At 47.1% G+C, this 20,349-nt stretch overlaps 1 protein-coding gene across 5 annotated transcripts in view; it reads right to left on the reverse strand.

The window, feature by feature from the left end:
* The window catches only part of MYRF (myelin regulatory factor), a 257,540-nt gene that overhangs the window by 65,661 nt on the left and 171,530 nt on the right, over window positions 1-20,349 (reverse strand). The window lies entirely within an intron of this gene.

The raw sequence follows: 20,349 nt of genomic DNA on the forward strand, positions 1-20,349 counted from the left end.
GGCTAACCTTGGCACTCCAGCTGTGACAAAACTACAAGTCCCATCATGCCTCTGCCTCGCCAAGTTATGCTTAGAGCTGTCAGAGTATTGCAATGCCTCATGGGACCTGTAGTTCCACCACAACTGGAGTGCCGAGGTTAGCCATCACTGGTATAGACACTGGCCGGACTATAATATGTACTAGTTACTATTAGTGTTGCTTGGATACCTCAAATCACGAATTTGAGAAAATCCGGCCATGGCAGAATCGAAATCCGCATATGCCGTGATCACGGATTTGACTTTAAAGAGTAACTGTCAGGCTGCAAAAGCTAATTTAAACCTCTATTCTCCTGTGTTAAACAGTTTAGAAGGAAGCCAAAAAGGCAATACTGAAGTTAAAAATCTCTCTTACTTTTGATGTGTGCTGAACAGCAAGGCTGTTGTTCCCAAGCTCGTAAGGAGGACGACAGGCCGCATAACATACTGCAAAGCATTCTGGGGCAGCTTCTCCCCAGTGCACTACCTTGGGTCCTCCCCTTCATTTCCCTATCACGCCCTAAGGCTGTGAGAAGTTACAGGCTCATGTTACAGCAGCCTAAACTCACAGCACTGAAAAATCACAGGGCACAAGTTCTTAGAGTATACTGCATGGGTCTGCTATTGTTCCTAGCCACATGGCTAATTAATATTCACTGCACAGTAGTGTTGTCCGATCATGAACCATTAGGATCTTTTTTGTGAGTCGAATCATCAGGAAGCAGGGAGGACATGACATCACAATTGGCTTCATAGGAGACAGACAAACATGGAACCTGCCATGAGCTGTCAGGAGCATCATTCTCTGCAAATACTATATAAAAATTCTGTGAAATCCAAACGTGGACAGTGAAATGCATATGTAATGTAAGTACAGCCAATATTTAGCTACTGATATATGTGAGACCCTATACCTAACAGCTCCTCTTTAACGTTAATAGCAAAATCCCCATACATGCTACAATCACAAAAATTGCATGGATTATCAAGGTGATCAGTGGCTACAACTTAGATTTTTTTTTTCAAAAAGACCTAATAGTTTTTGAGAAAATCGATTTTAAAGTTTCAAATGAAAAAAGTATTTGTGATTAATAGCAAAGCCCCCTTACTGGCCACCAGAAACACAGAATTTGCAGGATATGTTAAGTAGAACAGTGGGAACAGAGGGGACATTTTTTTTCCAAAAAGACCTTATAGTTTTTGAGTAAATCAATTTTGAAGTTTCAAAGGAAAAAAGTATACATGTAAATGCAGTAAATACATTAACTGTCATTTACCGCATTTAAATGTGTACTATTTTCCTTTGAAACTTTAAAACCGATTTTCTCAAAAACTATAAGGTCTTTTTGAATAATCCTGCAAATTTGGTGTTTATATCATGTAAGGGGGCTAAACTGCTAAAGTCGGCGGGTTTTGGCGGTTTAATCACGGCCCTGATCACAAGCCGGATTTGGAACACGATCACGAGTACATTTAGAACTGAATCCGTGATTGAGAGGCGATCACAAATTCGGATCATGATGTCGGATAGTAAAAAAAGTGCTTGTGAATGACGGCTATTCCGTGATCACGAGGTGGTGATGAGCATCACTGGTTACTAATGATCTATTGCTCCTCTCTCAAGCAAACGGTCTATGCGTCAATTTGCAGTATTATGATGTATATCTGTCTTGCTATTTATTTTCATGCCAATAAAAAAAAATACAGGTTGGAATGTAAAAATAGGTATAAAGCCAAACTAGGTACTTGTGCAAGGCACAGCGCTGCGTAATATGTTGGCGCTTTATAAATACAATAAATAAATAAGGCACTGTAAATAACTAGGTGGGCTGATGAATTGTAGAATGAGTTGGAAAATATACGCCCCCATCATACAGTGATAAAACACACTAGAAAAGACAGCCCAGCAATTTGTAAGCTACAATCTAACAGGGCAGAGCTCTCTCTACTACTGTATTTTAGCATTGTTGTGTAATGTGGGTACCTATTTGTCACTTCAATATACATTTCATTTAGCTGGCTTAGTTCTCTGCGATTTAGCTGTATTCCATCATTGTTTATGCAGCCTTATATAGCATATATTCTTATACCAGAACTCCTGGAGAAAAATGCAATGAAGATTGATCAAATGCCTGATTTCTAAGCCTAATTACATTTGGAAGGCTCTGAATTGCAAGGGCATAATCTTTAGCTACTGTAGGAAGTGATCACAGCACCTTACAAACAGAGGCGTTTCTAAAGGGGTGCAGGCATGGCTTGTGCCATGGGTGCCACAACACCATGGCTGCCTCTTCCTCCCACATGCTCCAACACCATACTGATAAATGCAGCTCGTAACTTATACTTTAGGGGCTAACTCTAGCAACCTATACTGGAGGGGCTACCTACGGGGGGGGGGAGCACTCGTCTAATTACTTGTGCTGGGAGGGCAACCTAAACTTGTTGACTACCTATACAGGAAGGGCTACATCTGGATAATTATCCTAGGGGGCGACCTTTGGCTATCTGGCGACTTATACTGGGTGGCTAACTCTGGTGACCTGCACTGGGGGCTCCCTTTGATTAGCAATTCTGGGGGGCTAATTTTCACTACATATATTGTGGGTACCTCTGGTTATCAATACTGGAGAGACAGCTTCAGTGTGTATATGGGGCACAATTGGATATGGTGCGCAAATGGGTATGGGGTGCAATTTAAGTTTTTGCCATAGGCGCTATATTACCCAGATACGCCCCCCGCTTACAAATCTATCATCTGATCAAACTGGTCACATGTGATGTTTCTCTATGATTTCTAGTACACGAGTAGCACTAGTGACAAGGTGATAATAATATGTCTGTGGACTCCAGCTGTCGCAGATAACGCATGGATAGTCTGCAGTTAGTAGTTTTGTAGGAAGGATAGAACACCAGAGCTGAAATGTTCATATCCATATGCTATTGTTTTCATGCGAGTTAAAGCGGACCTGAACTCTTGCACAGGACAGAAGGAAAACAGAGAGAAATGCACCCTGTATGTATTTAGAGAGTTTAGCCTGTCTAATTCTTCCTCATTTGTGACTAATCACAAGCTGTAATTTGATCTCTCAGCTTTTTCAGCTCAGGAATCTCTTCTGCCATGGCAGAGCAACTAATTTGTAAAAACAGGATGTTAACAATATGTCTGCTTCCATGCAAGCAGGAAGTAGACACACTGCAGATTTATTGCAGGATTTGTATCAGCTGTAACAAAGAAATGTTTTTCTGTAAAGCTTATTGTGCTGTTGGGTATCTTTTAGAGCAGAGAGAAAGTTCTGAGTTCAGGTCGGCTAATTCCTGAGATATCGTCCATACAGAATACAGGTCGGGTTCTGGGTGTATGATAAGTCTGTGAGCTTTAATTCTGCTAAGAAATCCAAGCTCTAGATTTGCATTATGACATTTTTAGTAAAAGTGGAATTACAGTTGGTGTTTTACGTGCATAAATACAGTTATGTGTTTGTCCCCAAAAATGGATAAAAAAAAATGTAACTTAAGGTGCCCATTAACGGTACAATATTCTCCTCAGATGCAATCATTCAATACGATTTTTATCTGATTTCAATAAAATTGTACAAAAAACAGCGCAGTACTTGGTAAAAATCAACATGAAACAATTTTATGGTCAACTGAAATATTATTATTATTGATTTATAAAGCGCCAACATATTCCATGGCGCTGTACAAAGTAAGAAACGAACATGGGGTACATTATAATACAGACAATGTAGATCAGAAAGCTGGATTTTACAATCTCATCCGAAGAGAGAAAGTGCGGGATTGAACTGTTTATGGGAACAATCATCAATTACCTTCCGATTAATTACGATTCCGCAAATCAACCAAGGATGTCCTGATACTGAGATCTACCCATTGTGGCATAGTACCTCTCCACTCATGTCAAACAGATAGCAGTAAAGAGTAACATCATCATCTCCTGTGTACCCAAAGAGGCAGACTAAGGAGTGGACTTCTTGAGATGAGTGTAAAAGTGGCCACTAGTGATCCAATCTTTTGCATCCAATTTGACCAAATCTTTGTAGTACAAGGGTAAATTGAGTAAATATATTGAATGGATAATATAGGCAGTTCCCTTATATTGCATAGTATACAAATGGTAAGATTGGATGAAAAAGATTGGACCATTAGTGCCCACCTTATGGCTGGCCAAGGCTGTGATGTCAGAAGGTCCACCCTGAAGCCCACACCAGCTGCTGTATCTCATGGCTTCTTTGGGTAAATAGAAGATGATGTCCCCATTGTTTACAACAGTCAGCATAGAGTGGGAGGGTGGAGACCAGGCTTCAGTGGCCAGCTCTCTGTAACTGGACATACTCAATAGTAAGTCAAATTTTTTGTTTTTTGTTTTAATACACTTTTATAGAACAAATCATAAACAGCCATAAAACTGTATGCATTAAAACAAATAGAGCAGTGATAATACATGCATGCAAAAAAAGTCCTTAAACTCGTCTACAATACTGTGCTTTCGTGTTCTCCAGAACCATCCACATTGTAAGGAGAAGCTGAGACATGAAAAAAGGAGATACCCTCATCCCAAGCTCAGGTAATTTTGGCTGCATAACTATAATAGAAGAAAATGCATTTCTTTCAACAGCAACCTTTTAAGATCATTACAAATTACTACATAAAAACAACAGTATAAGAACAGTGGCGTAAATTAAAATCATGAGGCCCATAGTAAAATTGGGGCTCCCAGGCCTAGGCACATTGGAGCAATGACACCACCTTCACTCCATGGATTTGAGTGTTGTGCAGTCAGACAAATGCCTGTGTGTCTAACACCCATACATGGAACTGCACCTGCACAATAACATTTACTGGGGCTTAAATATGTGTAATGGGTAAAAAACATAATGATCGTATACAAAACTTTATTTAAAACCAAACATTTAATATTAAAGCAAATACCGTTCATCGGGAATCTTTTAATGTTATCCAACCAAGGGGTTATATTACCCACAAATCAAAACGAAATCCACCAGTACCAGTAATATAACCCCCAATAAAATGTGAGCCAGCGACATACACAGTGTGGGTGGGATGCCAGTAAGCTCTGCAAATTACTGAAGCGAACAACTCTCACACACACACATATATATATATGCACCAAAATTACATTAATGGTTCTCAGAAAACCCCACTTTATTTATCCGGCTGCACATATAAAACACATGGGCATGATGTTTTCCTCTGTTTTCACCTTATCTATGTTACATTTTTCAGCTTCCTAACAGCAAAAATATAATATAATTAAAGGGACTCCAAGCACCTCTCATGGGTATGCCTAGAGACTCAGACCAGTACTGCAAAGTACGCCGTTCTACACCAACTAGTCTTCGTTCGATTTCAATTTTAAAACCACGGCTGCCATCTTGGCTATGTTATAACTTCTAGGTCACCCCTGTCTTCTCTGTTAGAGAAGTGCATCACTGAATGAAGCAGGAAGAGGAAGTGACACGCATGGCCATTGCAAGATGCTCCTCCAGAGGGTTCATAGCATGACTTTGTTGGAAATCATCTGGCTTAAAGAGACTCTGTAACATCAAAAACATCCCCTGGGGGGTACTCACCTCGGGTGGGGGTAGCCTCCGGATCCTCATGAGGCTTCCCACACCGTCCTCTGTCCCACGGGGGTCTCGCTGCAGCCCTCCGAACAGCCGGCGACAGACCTGACTGTCAGTTCAATATTTACCTTTGCTGGCTCCAGCGGGGGCGCTGTGGCTGCTTTCGGCTCCGAACTACACGGAAATACCCGATCTCAGTCGGGTCCGCTCTACTGCGCAGGCGCCGGAAACTTGCGCCTGCGCAGTAGAGCAGACCCGACGGCGATCGGGTATTTCCGCCTACTTCGGAGCCGACAGCCGTCAGAGCGCCTGCGCAGGAGCCGGGAAGGTAAATATTGACGTCATTTTTCACGGAGGGCTGCAGCGAGATCCCTGAGGGACGGAGGACGGCGTGGGAAGCCTCATTAGAATCCAGAGGCTTCCCCCACCCGAGGTGAGTACCCCCCAGGGGATGTTTTGATGTTACAGATCCTCTTTAAAGGCATACCCATGAGAGGTGCTCGGAGTAACTTTGAGGTAAGAAAAGTAATATTGAAATTAAGTTAATCAGGAACAACTTGCTTTGAGTGGTTATTGTGCTTGCAAATGTGCTAGAAGGTTATTTTTATCAATTAGGTGATAAATAAGTCATTTATGAGAAGTTTTGTGAATAGAGCCCATTGACACATATCCTATTAACTTTTCCTTGGATCTCCTTGGAAAAAACTCAGGAGAAAAGTTAATAGGACATGGTCCATTGTGTGTGACATCGTTTTTGCTGCTTTTTGATTACAGGTAAAATAATGGAAACGCCTGTCCAATGCTTAAGAAACAGCTAAACATTATAGTATTTGGCAGGACTACTGTACTCCAAGCATTCACAGTGAAAAACCCTAGCTGTAGCAAATGCTAGAAAAAAAAGACCCAAGCAATCATTTGTATGCCAAGAAAATGCTTGCCAGGTTTTCATGGCATTTGAATTGAAAATACATTTTAACATTCCCCGTTTCCCCGAAAATAAGACCTATTCCAAAAAATAAGCCCTAGCATGATTTTTTTTTTTTTTTATTTTTCAGGATTGTCAAGAATGCTCAAAATATAAGCCCTAATCCAAAAACAAGCTCTAGTTACAGTTCATAACAAAGTCAATGCAAAGCCTAAGCCAGTTACGATGTACAAGTAAAGAAGTATAATCAACTGGCAATAGCATGCAGCAGGACAGGTAGACCCTTCACAAAGGAAAGCAGACAAGCCCAAAAGAATCACACTCAAAAGACCCCACAAGACCCAAAACAATAAGGGTTGGAAAATACCGGGGTCTTGGCAAATATAGATTGTTGTAAACAAATGTTTGGACTTGTTCATGAGACAAGACAGCGCCTAATAATAAACCCGAACGCATCTTTTGGATCAAAAATAAATATAAAACCGTGTCTTATTTTCAGGGAAACACGGTAGCTTTAGGGAAGACCAAGCATCGGTGCAAAGACCAAAATGACCATAACATTATAATAATCCAATACTGAGCAACTCAACAGGATAAGAGGTGAGATAAATAGTACTGGTAGCCAATGTCCACATCACTGGCTGGAAGGAAAAAGAAAACCTATCTAACTACAACAAACAGACTTGTTCAATAATGCAAATAGCAATGGAAGGTGAAACGAGACTTGTTGGCATGGTGATGTACTTTGTACACTATCAGCACTCTATGAGCTGCCCTGTCATCTAAGGCCGTATAGCCAATACAAATCACAGAATATCAGACCCAGATCGCTATTGCTGGATACAAAAGTGTGTCTTAGTTTCACACCTTTAAAAAACCACTACAGTGAAAGAAACAAGCAGTTAAAATCTGACAGAACAGACGAGTTCTGAACTAGTCCATCTCCTCATGTGGGATTCTCATGGTTGGTTTTCTTTGTTTTCAAAAGCATTTCCAGAACAGCAGCTGCTAAGTCTAACTGTCAAAATAATAGTAAAAATAGTGAAATAGTGAAAATAGTGTGCAAGTGAATCGAGAGACTGGCTGGTATCTTACAATTTTTGCAGTTAGACTTAGCAACTGCAGTTCAGGAAATGTTTTTGAAAACAAGAAAAACCCTGAGAATCCCCCATGAAGAGATGGACTGCTGGTTGCTGGGCCAGACTTGCTAAGATCCTTCATTATAAGTGACCCAGCAACCTTGGCTTGGATTTCTTCTATGACCTGCTACTAGGTCGCAAGAGATCACAGCTTTTGACTAGGTTGCACTAGAGTGAAGGTTGCTGAAATCAGGAATCAGGAATCGTTTATTTCGCCAAGCATGACTGGGTCATGCCCGGAATTGGGTTTGGCACAGTACATTTGGCTCAGAAGGGAGGAACAGAAAAATTTACACTTACACATGTCAGTAGCACACGGTTACAATTACAATTACACATGTCAGTAGCAGACGTTTACATTTGCTTTTCAGTTGCATTTACATTGTACATTACATTTGTGTTTACAGATTTCATACCAGAGCAGCAGTTGGCTCTGTCCGTGACAGTTCTATATTGCATGGGGGTGCCCTGGTAGGGAGTATGTTGAGGGAGTTCAGGAGGCTGACGGCTGAGGGAAAGAAGGAATTACTATGCCTAGCCGTCTTTGTGGAGATGGCCCGAAGCCTTCGTCCCAGTGGCATCGGACTAAAGTAGCAGTGGCCCGGGTGAAAGGGGTCGATAGCGATCTTCAGGGCCCTCGATCTCAGTCTTTTGTTGTGTAGGAGGGCAAGTGAGGGGAGAGGTCTCCCAATGACCCTCTCCGCCGCCCTGATGACCCTCTGAAGTGAGTGCGGTTGCACCAGTGTACCAGACCAGAATGGATGAGCAGTGGATCGACTCAATGGTAGCGGAGTAGAAGTTGGTCAGAATCTCTTGGGTCATGCCAAACTTTCTCAGCTGGCGGAGGAAGTACAGTCTCTGCTGGGCTTTTCTCTGTATCGTGGTGATGTTGGGCCTCCAGGTGAGGTCACTGGAGATTGTGGTGCCCAGGAGGCGAGCGCAGGGTACTCTTGCCACCTCCGTACCATCGATGTGAATTGGGGGTGGGGTGGAAGCGGACATTCTGAAGTCGACAATTAGCTCGACGGTTTTTGCAGTGTTTAGCACCAGCCTGTTCTCCTTGCACCAGAGGGAGATTCTCTCCACCTGCTGACAGTACTCCTGGATATTGTTCTTGGTGACAAGTCCAATGATAGTAGTATCATCGGCGAACTTGATGACCTTAACTGAGTCCGCCCTGGATCTGCATCTGTTTGTGTAAAGGGAGAACAGCAGTGGAGACAGGACACATCCTTGAGGTGCACCTGTGTTTGTGGTCATACTTCGTGATTTAATGTCCCCCAGCCTGACGACTTGGGTCCTGTTGGTGAGAAAGTCTGTGATCCAGAGTCGTAGGCTTGGGTGCACTCCCAGTGCCGCTAGTTCTTCCTGCAGAATGCGTGGGCAGATGGTGTTGAACGCCGAGCTGGTCTATCCAGGTGGTCATAGATAGATTCAAGGCAGATGTTTACTGCGTCGTCAGTGGACCTGTTTGCCCTATACGCGAACTGATAGGGATCCAGAAGGGGCAAGGTGGAGAGTTTGAGGTTGGATAGAACTGCTCGCTCCAGGGTTTTCATAATGACGGACGTGAGGGCCACTGGTCTAAAGTTGTTAAGCTCGGAAACTCCCTGTTTCTTAGGGACCGGGATGATGGTCGACCTCTTGAATCAGGCGGGGACCTTTCCGTCCCTTAGTGACTTGGTGAAAATGTAGGAGAGGATGGGAGCGAGTTGCCTGGCGCAAGTTTTCAGGCAGGCTGGAGTCACGCCGTCAGGGCCAGGGGCTTTCCTGATGTTTAGTGTTGACAGGAGTTGCAGGACATCAGCCTCTCCCACCGCTGGGGAGGGGGTTGGGCTCGTGATGTTCTCCTCGGTGCGTTGAGGGGGAGTGAGAGGTTCCAGGTGCTCCCCCAATTCTTCTTGTCTCTCAAACCTGCAGTAGAACTTTCCGAGTTCTTCTGCTAGTTCTGGGCTGGGTGATGCGTGTTGAGGGGGGGGGGGGGGGGGGTTGTAGTTGGTGGTAGTCCTGAGCCCCCTCCATACAGCCCGTGAGTCATTTGAGCGCAGGTTTTGCTCCATCCTCTCAGCATATTCCCCTTTGGCGGCCCTCAGTTCCCGGTTAAGGTCGTTCCTCGCCCTCCTGTAGTCATCCAGGTTGCCGGACCTGTGTGCGACTTCCTTCTGCCTCCGGAGTTGCTGTAGCTTGTTGGTGAACCACGGCTTGTTGTTCGGGTAGACCTTGAAGGATTTGCTTGGTATGCAGGAGTCCTCACAGAAGCCAATGTATGAGGCAACGTTGTCAGCCCACACATCCAGGTTTGGCGCTTCCAGGGTCTCCCAGTCAGTGCAGTCGAAACATGCCTGGAGTTTAAGCTTGGCCTCATCCGTCCATACTTTGACGGTCTTGAGGGTCGGTTTTGCCGATTCTAGGCGTCTCCTGTAGGTGGGGATAAGATGGACGAGGCAGTGATCGGAGGAGCCCAGAGCCGCCTCTGGGACAGCCTTGTAAGCATCCTTCAGTGCAGTGTAGCAGTGATCGAGGGTGTTCGTGCCCCTGGTGGGGCAAGCCACGTACTGGTGGTAGTGTGGCATTTCCCGGCGAAGATTGGCCTTGTTGAAGTCCCCCATGATCACGAATAGTGAGTCTGGCTGGGATGTCTCCCACCGCGAGATGGTCGCACTTAGCTCCAGCAGGGCAGATTTGGCATCAGCGTCAGGAGGAATGTACACTCCGACAAGGACATAGGAGGAGAACTCGCGTGGAGAGTATGACGGCCTGCAGTTGAGTAGGGATGGTCGGAAATGCCAATTTCCGATTCCGCGGTAAATCCGCATACCGCCATTGCCAAATACCGATTCCGCATTCCGATACCAATTTTCGCATTCCAATACGGAATTTCCGCCGGAAATCGTGGAAATTCTGCCCGACTTTAACATCGATTTTCTCAAAAACTATAAGGTCTTTTTAAAAACTTTATTTTGCATCTTGTTCAGGAGATTCTGTTTAATAAACCCTGAAAATTTGGTGTTTCTAGGACTTACGGGGGCTTTGCTATTAACCGCTAAATTCGGCGGATTTTTACTGTACTGTAAATGCAGAAAATAGGCAGATGCAGATTTTCTGCATTTTACATTACAGTAAAAATCCGCCGAATTTAGCAGAAAGCCCCTTTAAGTCCTAAAAACACCAAATTTTCAGGGTTTATTAAACAGAATCTCTTGAACAAGATGCAAAAAAAAGTTTTCAAAAAGACCTTATAGTTTTTGAAAAAATCGATGTTAAAGTCGGGCGGAATTTCCGCGATTTCCGGCGGAAAGCCGCCTAACGCACTTGCATTACCGATTTCCGCATTTCCGATGCGGAAATGCAATTTCCGATCGGAATTTCGGAAATTGCATTTCCGCGGAATCCGAATGAGCATCCCTACAGTTGAGTAGTATGAGTTCAAGGTCAGGGGAGCACTTCCTGGTGAGAACTGATGAGGAGGGGCACCATGATGAGCTGATACCCCCACCTCTTTTTTTCCCGGAGAGTCCCAGGTCACGATCTGCTCGAGTGAGGCTGTAGCCTGGGAGATGGAGAGCGTTCTCAGGTATGTCCCCATGTAGCCATGTTTCCGTGAAACAGAGGACTGGAGTTGTCTTGCTGAGGTCTCTCCTGTCACAGAGGAGGCGAAGTTCATCCAGCTTGTTAGGAAGGGACCGCACATTTGCCAGGAGGACTGAGGGGATGGCTGATCGTAGACCTTTCCTCTTGAGCCTCACATGGGCTCCTGCTCGACAGCCTCTGCGCCGCTGGCCTGCCCAGAGGTCCAGGGCCGGATCCAGGATCTGTCGTATGTGATTCCAGACTAGTTTGGACAGGAGCCTGGTTGCAGGGGTAGAGGGGACACGTGGTTCCCACTGCAGGAGCTGCTCCCTGGTGTACGTGTTGCGCATGGCCGTGAGTGGGCCATGGACCTTGGTGTGGGGGCTAGAGTTGGTGGATCGCCAGGGAGGGGTGGTAGAGCATGGCATCGCAGTGGAGGCCTTCCGTATACCTCTCCTGAGTGTGCACAGGTCGGACAGCGTCCAGCATACGTTTGAAAAAGTTCAGTGTGGACACAGCAGAAGATCAGCGGTAACAGCACAGCTCAGGGATATGCGGGCAGCAGATACCCTGAAACGCAAGCTGCTAGTTTGAAGTTCAGGAGTGAAAGGTTAGTGAACTAGTGGTTGTGCATTTACACGGACATTATTTTAATACCGGTACATCTAGGACAGTCTGCGTTTATTAAAAGAGAAAAAAGTTCTAGTTGAAGTTGGGGGCATGACTGTATTAGATCAATGAGATGCAAATAATATCTCCTTCCATTTAAATTGTATGTAAACCTTGCACTGGGGCTTATAGCTCCATAGCTACGCCACTGCCTGGCTGTCTGGCTGATCCTCTGCCTATACTACTTTCAGCCATAGACCCTGAACAAGCATGCAACAGATCAGGAGTTGCTGACGTTATTGTCAGATCTGACAAGATTTTCTGCATGCTCGTTTCTGGTGTTATTCAGACGCTACTGCAACCAAATAGATCACCAGGGCTGCCTGGCAACTGGTATTGTTTAAAAAGGAAATACAGTGGGTTGCAAAAGTATTCAGCCCCCTTGAAGTTTTCCACATTTTGTCATATTACTGCCACAAACATGAATCAATTTTATTGGAATTCCACATGAAAGACCAACACAAAGTGGTGTACACATGAGAAGTGGAACGAAAATCATATATGATTCCAAACATTTTTTACAAATAAATAACTGCAAAGTGGTGTGTGCATAATTATTTGGCCCCCTTTGATCTGAGTGCAGTCAGTTGCGTATAGACATTGCCTGATGAGTGCTAATGACTAAATAAAGTGCACTTGTGTGTAATCTAATGTCAGTACAAATACAGCTGCTCTGTGAGGGCCTCAGAGGTTGTCTAAGAGAATATTGGGAGCAACAACACCGTGAAGTCCAAGTTATTGAGAAATTTAAAGCAGGCTTAGGCTACAAAAAGATTTCCAAAGCCTTGAACATCCCACGGAGCACTGTTCAAGCGATCATTCAGAAATGGAAGGAGTATGGCACAACTGTAAACCTACCAAGACAAGGCCATCCACCTAAACTCACAGGCCGAACAAGGAGAGCGCTGATCAGAAATGCAGTCTAGAGGTCCATGGTGATTCTGGACGAGCTGCAGAGATCTACAGCTCAGGTGGGAGACTCTGTCCATAGGACAACTATTAGTCATGCACTGTACAAAGTTGGCCTTTATGGAAGTGTGGCAAGAATAAAGGCATTGTTAACAGAAAGCATAAGAAGTCCCGTTTGCAGTTTGCCACAAGCCATGTAGGGGACACAGCAACCATGTGGAAGAAGGTGCTCTGGTCAGATGAGGCCAAAATGGAAATTTCTGGCCAAAATGCAAAACGCTATGTGTGGCGGAAAACTAACACTGCACATCACTCTGAACACACCATCCCCACTGTCAAATATGGTGGTGGCAGCATCATGCTTGGGGGGTGCATCTCTTCAGCAGGGACAGGGAAGCTGGTCAGAGTTGATGGGAAGATGGATGGAGCCAAATACAGGGCAAACTTGGAAGAAAACCTCTTGGAGACTGCAAAAGACTTGAGACTGGGACGGAGGTTCACCTTCCAGCGGGACAATGACCCTAAACATAAATCCAGGGCAAGAATGGAATGGTTTAAAACAAAACATATCTATGTGTTAGAATGGCCCAGTCAAAGTCCAGATCTAAATCCAATCGAGAATCTGAATCTGTGGCAAGATCTGAAAACTGCTGTTCACAAACGCTGTCCATCTAATCTGACTGAGCTGGAGCTGGTTTGCAAAGAAGAATGGGCAAGGATTTCAGTCTCTAGATGTGCAAAGCTGGTAGAGACATACCCTAAAAGACTGGCAGTTGTAATTGCAGCAAAAGGTGGTTCTACAAAGTATTGACTCAGGGACTGAATAATTACGCACACCCCACTTTGCAGTTATTTATTTGTAAAAAATGTTTGGAATGATGTATGATTTTCGATCCACTTCTCACATGTACACCACTTTGTCTTGGTCTTTCACGTGGAATTCCAATAAAATTGATTCATGTTTGTGGCAGTAATGTGACAAAATGTGGAAAACTTCAAGGGGGCCGAATACTTTTGCAACCCACTGTAAATATGTCAGCCTCCATATTCTTCTCACTTCAGCTGTCCTTTAATCCCTGTACACATGCTCAACAGGGATCTGAATCTGATCCCTCAGGTCAGGCTCGGACAGAGCCGCCGAACCACCGACGGTCCCATCGGTGGGCCCCGACCCGACTGCCCCTCCTCCTGACCTGGGGGCCCCTAGAAGGCGTGCGCTGCATGGGAGAGCCGGGGAGGGCAGCCCGACTGTTTTTTTTTTTTTTTTTATGTCCCTTAAAAAAAACTATTTTCCCCGGGGGGGCCCCCTCCTATCCTCCCCCTCCCTCACCTCGGAGGGCCCCCCTCCTGTTACGAGCGGCGGCGGTTACAGCAAAGTTCCTGCGAGGTACGTATAGCAGAAGATAGAGGTCCAGCTGCCTCCCGGGCTACGCTGTCTCCTCTATGCCGCTCGCACTGCTTCCTGGTTTAGTGCGAGCGGCATAGAGGAGACAGCGACTGGGAGGCAGCTGGACCTCTATCTTCTGCTATACCTCCCCGGAAGTTTGCTGTACCCGCCGGCCGCCGCTCGTAACAGGAGGGGGCCCTCCGAGAGTCCGAGGTGAGGGAGGGGGAGGATAGGAGGGGGCCCCCGGGGAAAATAGTTTTTTTTAAGGGAAAAAAAACAAAAAAAAAACAGTCGGGCTGCCCTCCCCGCGGCTTGTAAGGAGGGGGGACACCCAGGTGAGGGGGAGCATAGGAGTCGGGGCCCCCACTGGCTACCCACCCTCCCACCCTTCTGCCTACCCTCCCACCCGGCTACCTAACTGCCCACCCTCCCACCCTTCTGCCTACCCTCCCACCCGGCTACCTAACTGCCCACCCGGCTACCTAACTGCCTACCCTCCCACCCGGCTACCTATCTACCCACCCGGCTACCTAACTGGCTGCCCACCCGGCTACCTATCTACCCACCCAGCTACCTATCTGCCCACCCGGCTACCTAACTGCCTACCCTCCCACCTGGCTACCTAACTGCCCACCCGGCTACCTATCTACCCACCCAGCTACCTATCTGCCTACCCTCCCACTCGGCTACCTATCTGCCCACCCGGCTACCTATCTACCCACCCGGCTACCTATCTACCCACCCAGCTACCTATCTGCCTACCCTCCCACCCGGCTACCTATCTGCCCACCCGGCTACCTATCTACCCACCCAGCTACCTATCTGCCTACCCTCCCACCCGGCTACCTAACTGCCTACCCTCCCACCCGGCTACCTATCTACCCACCCGGCTACCTAACTGGCTGCCCACCCGGCTACCTATCTACCCACCTAGCTACCTATCTGCCTACCCTCCCACCCGGCTACCTAACTGCCTACCCTCCCACCCGGCTACCTAACTGCCTACCCTCCCACCCGGCTTCCCTTCTGCCTACCCTCCCACCCGGCTACCTAACTGCCCACCCGGCTACCTAACTTCCCACCCGGCTACCTATCTACCCACCCGGCTACCTATCTACCCACCCAGCTACCTATCTGCCTACCCTCCCACCTGGCTACCTATCTGCCCACCCGGCTACCTATCTACCCACCCAGCTACCTATCTGCCTACCCTCCCACCTGGCTACCTAACTGCCCACCCGGCTACCTAACTGCCCACCCAGCTACCTATCTGCCTACCCTCCCACCCGGCTACATAACTGCCTACCCGGCTACCTATCTGCCTACCATGCCATGGGCGTCCCTACATAGGGCAAAATGGGGCATGCGCACTCCCCTGGCTAGCTGCTGCCCCCCCCTAGCTACCCGGACGTGGCTGGCCCGCCCGCCCTGGGGTGGCAGCGGAGAGAGAAAAGAAGCGGCAGGCACAGCGGCGCTGCCTGCCGCATCACTTAATTCTAAAGGGGGGAGCGAGAGAGGGGGAGCCCCAAGGTGAGGGAAGGGGGAGGGGGAAACGTCCTCCCTTCCCCACCGCTTCTCTTCTCTCTCCGCTGCCACTGAGGACACCTATAGATCTGGCTATTTAAACTGGGGACACCTATAGACCTGTCTATCTATACTGGGGGGCCCTGTCACTACCTAAACTAGGGGCTCCTGTCACTATATACACTGGGGGGGGGGGGTCCCTGTCACTGCATACACTGGGGGGCTCCTGTCATACCTAAACTGGGGGTACCTGTCACTAACTGAACTATGGGGGCGCCTGTCAATACCTGAACTGGGGGCACCTGTCACTACCTGAACTGGGGGGCACTGTCACTACCTAAACTGGGGGCTCCTGTCACTACATACCCTGGGGGGCACCTGTCACTACAAACACTGGGGGCTCCTGTCACTACATACCCTGGGGGGCACCTGTTACTACCTTAACTGGGGGGCACCTGTCACTACAAACACTGGGGGCTCCTGTCACTACCTAAACTGGGGGGTATCTGTCACTAACTAAACTGGGGGGCTCCTGTCGCTACCTAAACTTGGGGGTCCTGTCACTACCTAAGCTGGGAGGCTCCTGGTGCTACCTAAACTAGGGTGCACCTGTCACTACCTAAACTATCCAGGCCAGCCCAGCATCACCACCAGCCAACCAGCCCAGAATCACTGTCAAAAAGGCCACAGCATCACCACCAACAGTCAGGCCAACATTTACTTCAACCAGCCAAGTACAGCCCAGCATCACCGCCAGGCCGGCCACAGCATCATCGCCAGGCCTTTCAGCCCACACATCATCCCCAATCCAGCCAAAAACAGTATTGCCTGGCACAGCAGCCAGTAGAGGAGAATTCAGAAGCCAGGTGAGAGGTGTCTACCATATTAAGTGGGCATTCTGCCTATTTATGTGAAATGCTGTTTATTTATGTGCCTCATGACTGCTGAATTTGTCTTGTTGGGGGCCTCATGGTTACTGAATTTGTCTTGTTGGGGGCCTCATGGTTACTGAATGTCTTGTTGGGGGCCTCATGATTGCTGAATTTGTCTTGTTGGGTGCCTCAAGATTGCTGAATTTGTCATGTTGTCATATTTGTCATATCTAACCTATGCTGAGGGAAACTATTCTGGCTACCTATATTAGCCCACTGCCTTACTGTTACAGTTACATTACAATTACCCCCCACCCATGTGATGTCATGTCCACACCCATTTTTTTTGTCGCTGCGCGCTTTGCTTTTTTGGGGGGGGGTGTTGGTAAATTATCCGCACCGGGTGTCAAACACCCTAGCTACGCCACTGGAGGGGGGCACAGCTTGGAAGGGGGGGAATTGGGCACAGAGCGGCGGGGAGGGGGGGAAGCGTCCCCCCCTCCCTCACCTAGGGCCCCCCCCCCCTTCCGCGCACCCCCCTCCTCCAGAAGTGCAGCCAGCAGCGAGCGGAGAATAGCTACAGAGATGATGCTATCTCCGCTCCGAGTCCGCATGCCGCTGCCCTGCTGGTCTCTGACTGTAGTGTGTGACGCTGTCCAATCACGTTCTCGCAGTACTTCCTGCTAGAGCGTGATTGGACAGCGTCACTACAGGAGACAGAGACCAGCAGGGCAGCAGCGGCATGCGGAGCGGAGATAGCATCATCTGAAGCTGGTAAGCTATACTCCGCTCGCTGCTGGCTGCACTTCTCGAGGAGGGGGCTGCGCGGAAGGGGGGGCCCTAGGTGAGGGAGGGGGGGAGGCTTCCCCGCTGATCTGTGCCCTCTGCCCCCCCTTCCAAGCTGGGGGGGACTTGCATTGTGTGGGGGTATCTCTGCCACCAACCTGATTGCATTGTGTGGGGGTATCTGCAGCCAACCTGATTGCATTGTGTGGGGGTATCTGCAGCCAAACTGATTGCATTTTGTGGGGGTATCTGCAGCCAAACTGATTGCATTTTGTGGGGGTATCTGCCGTCATCCTGATTGCATTTTGTGGGGGTATCTGCCGTCAACCTGATTGCATTTTGTGGGGGTATCTGCCGTTAACCTGATTGCATTGTGTGGGGGTATCTGCCGTCAACCTGATTGCATTTTGTGGGGGTATCTGCCACCAACCTGATTGCATTGTGTGGGGGTATCTGCCGTCAACCTGATTGCATTTTGTGGGGGTATCTGCTGCAATTTGACTACTTGATGAATTATCATGAGGCATGTAACTACTTGAATATACAATGTATCTGGTCGGACCTAATCTCTGTGAATAACGCCGCTACTTATTTTGTGTTTTGTATTTTTTTTTTTTAAGTCTGCCCATGACTCATCATGACCACGCCGATGTTCCAGTGCATGGTGACACCCATTTAGTTTCGCATTTAGACATATCCCTATTGGAGACTGTCCTCAGAATTGCTCACAATCTATTCCCTACCATAAAGTCATGCAAAATTTCTAAAGTACATGTGTATGTGAGCCCAAAATGGGGGGGGGGGGGGGGGGAGGGAGGAGGAGGAGGAGAGGGGGGTGGGCCCCAGGCTGAAACTTCCTTGGTGGGCCCTTGGTGTCCCAGTCCGACCCTGCCTCAGGTGCCATTGCAGGGCCAAGGCTGTGCAGAAGTGTTGTGTTCACTCACAAGTGAGTGACATGTTCTGCAGGGGTGGGGCAGAGCTAGAGTGACATCACTCAGCAGCGGAGTATGTGGGCAGGACAATACTCTCACCTGTCACTCGGCCAAAGAGATCCGTCAGGACAGATTGCTGGCTCAGCACTTGATAGGGTCGGGGGCTGCAGCGCACAGGCTTGATTCTCGCCAGAGGCGGTTGTTACCGGCTGCATCTGCTGAGTTACATCTAGCGAGTGTACAGAGCTTAGCAAGACAACTGTTAACAAATCCAGGCCTGATTTGCTGAATTAATGATGCACCTTGTTTAGTTCCAGCCCTTGGGATTCTTAGAAGTGCCAGCAGCTGAAACCACACAGGTCCCATCCTGAAAGCTCTGTAAGCTTTTATACAGGCATTAAAGTTTGATGATTCTGGCCATCAGTTTGATGTCTATTAAAGCACACCTAAATTGACAGGAATATGGAGGCTGACATTTATTTCCTTTTAAAAAATGCACATCGACTGGCTGTCCTGCTGAGCCTCTATTTCTAATACTCTTGGCCATAGACCCTGAACAAGCATTCAGAACAGGTGTTTCTGACTGAAGTTTGAATTAGCCATATGCTGCTTGTTTCAGCTGTGTGATTCAGACACTACTGCAGCCAAAGAGATCAGCAGGGCAGTCAGGCAACTGGTATTGTTTAAAAGGAAATAAATATGGCAGCCTCCATATTCCTCTCAGTTCAGGTGGCCTTTAAGGCATCTCCCATGTAGTGAAAAAAATATATACCATAGGTGACATTCCTCAACAGGTTTATTTGTTCAGTGGTACTGCAGGGAGCCTCCTGCCTCTCCTCCTCCCCTCTCAATTGGCCAGTACTAGAGAGTTACTGGAAAATTTGACTAATATGCTAATTCAAGTTACACAGGAAGCAGAATTTGCACGAGGAAAAACAGAACTTTGCTGTGGATAATAAGATTGGTGATAGGACATTTAAAACCCATGTCAAGGCAAAACCTTTATTTAACTAATGGGTACCTCCCAGTGGTGTAGCTAAGGAGCTATGGGCCCCAGGTGTAAGTTTTGCGTCCCCCCCCCCCCCAGCACTCTATACATAACAATTTATACCGCGCACCAAAACCTGCCAAGGACAACCACAGTGTCAGAGGTGCAAGAAGGGGGTGGGATACAGTTTGTTAATGATTACTACTATTCAAAGTATCTATAGAAGTCATTATTATAAGTACAGGAACAATAAAGAGCTACCGGTAATACTGCAGTTGAGGGAGGGCCCAAGGGGACCCCTCTGGCCCAAGGGCCCTGGTGCGGTTGAGAGCTCTGCAACTCTATTGCTATGCCACTGGAACCTCCCTAAAGTATTAATATAAGTTCAAGTGCATACAATGCTGCAGAATACCTTTATTTGTGGTTAACCAGCCTAGTATAAAGTGAAGAACTGCGTGTCCATCTGAGAGGCGTGGCCATGCTGACTACAATTCCTCCCCTTTTCCAATCAGGGTACATTGACTGTAGGACATTGCAGGGGAATGGCACAAGCAGCTAGACATGGGGGTTGAGGTTTGGATGCCAAGGCTCTCTGATGTCACAGAGATAGTCATGTGACCACTGCTGTTTATTATTCTTTAACAATTGTATATGCTTAAAACATGTATTACTACTTTGAGTGAAAGGGACCCATTAGTTTAATAACAGTTTTGCCTGGACATGGTTTTTTTTATTTAATTGGCAGCTCCCAACTCTGATTAGCTCCTATCTAGTTACTAGGTAAGCCGCTGCAAATATGGTTCCTATGGAATCCAGATTTGCATATTAGTGACATTTTTTGATCATCTCTGGACAATACTTTCAGCTTGAACAAGCAGTGCATGCATGAACTGTCACTGTCTGCCAGGAGATTGTCAGCCAAAATGGCTGCAAATGCGGATGGTCTCTACAGGACAGTCTGTTTAGTTTAGTAGTGAAGCAACATAGTAAGCATGACAGGCAAAATAATTAAAGCAAACGTCTG

The sequence above is a fragment of the Hyperolius riggenbachi genome, chromosome 11 (genome assembly GCF_040937935.1).
Source record: "Hyperolius riggenbachi isolate aHypRig1 chromosome 11, aHypRig1.pri, whole genome shotgun sequence".
In the NCBI taxonomy this organism is placed as follows: Eukaryota; Metazoa; Chordata; class Amphibia; order Anura; family Hyperoliidae; genus Hyperolius; species Hyperolius riggenbachi.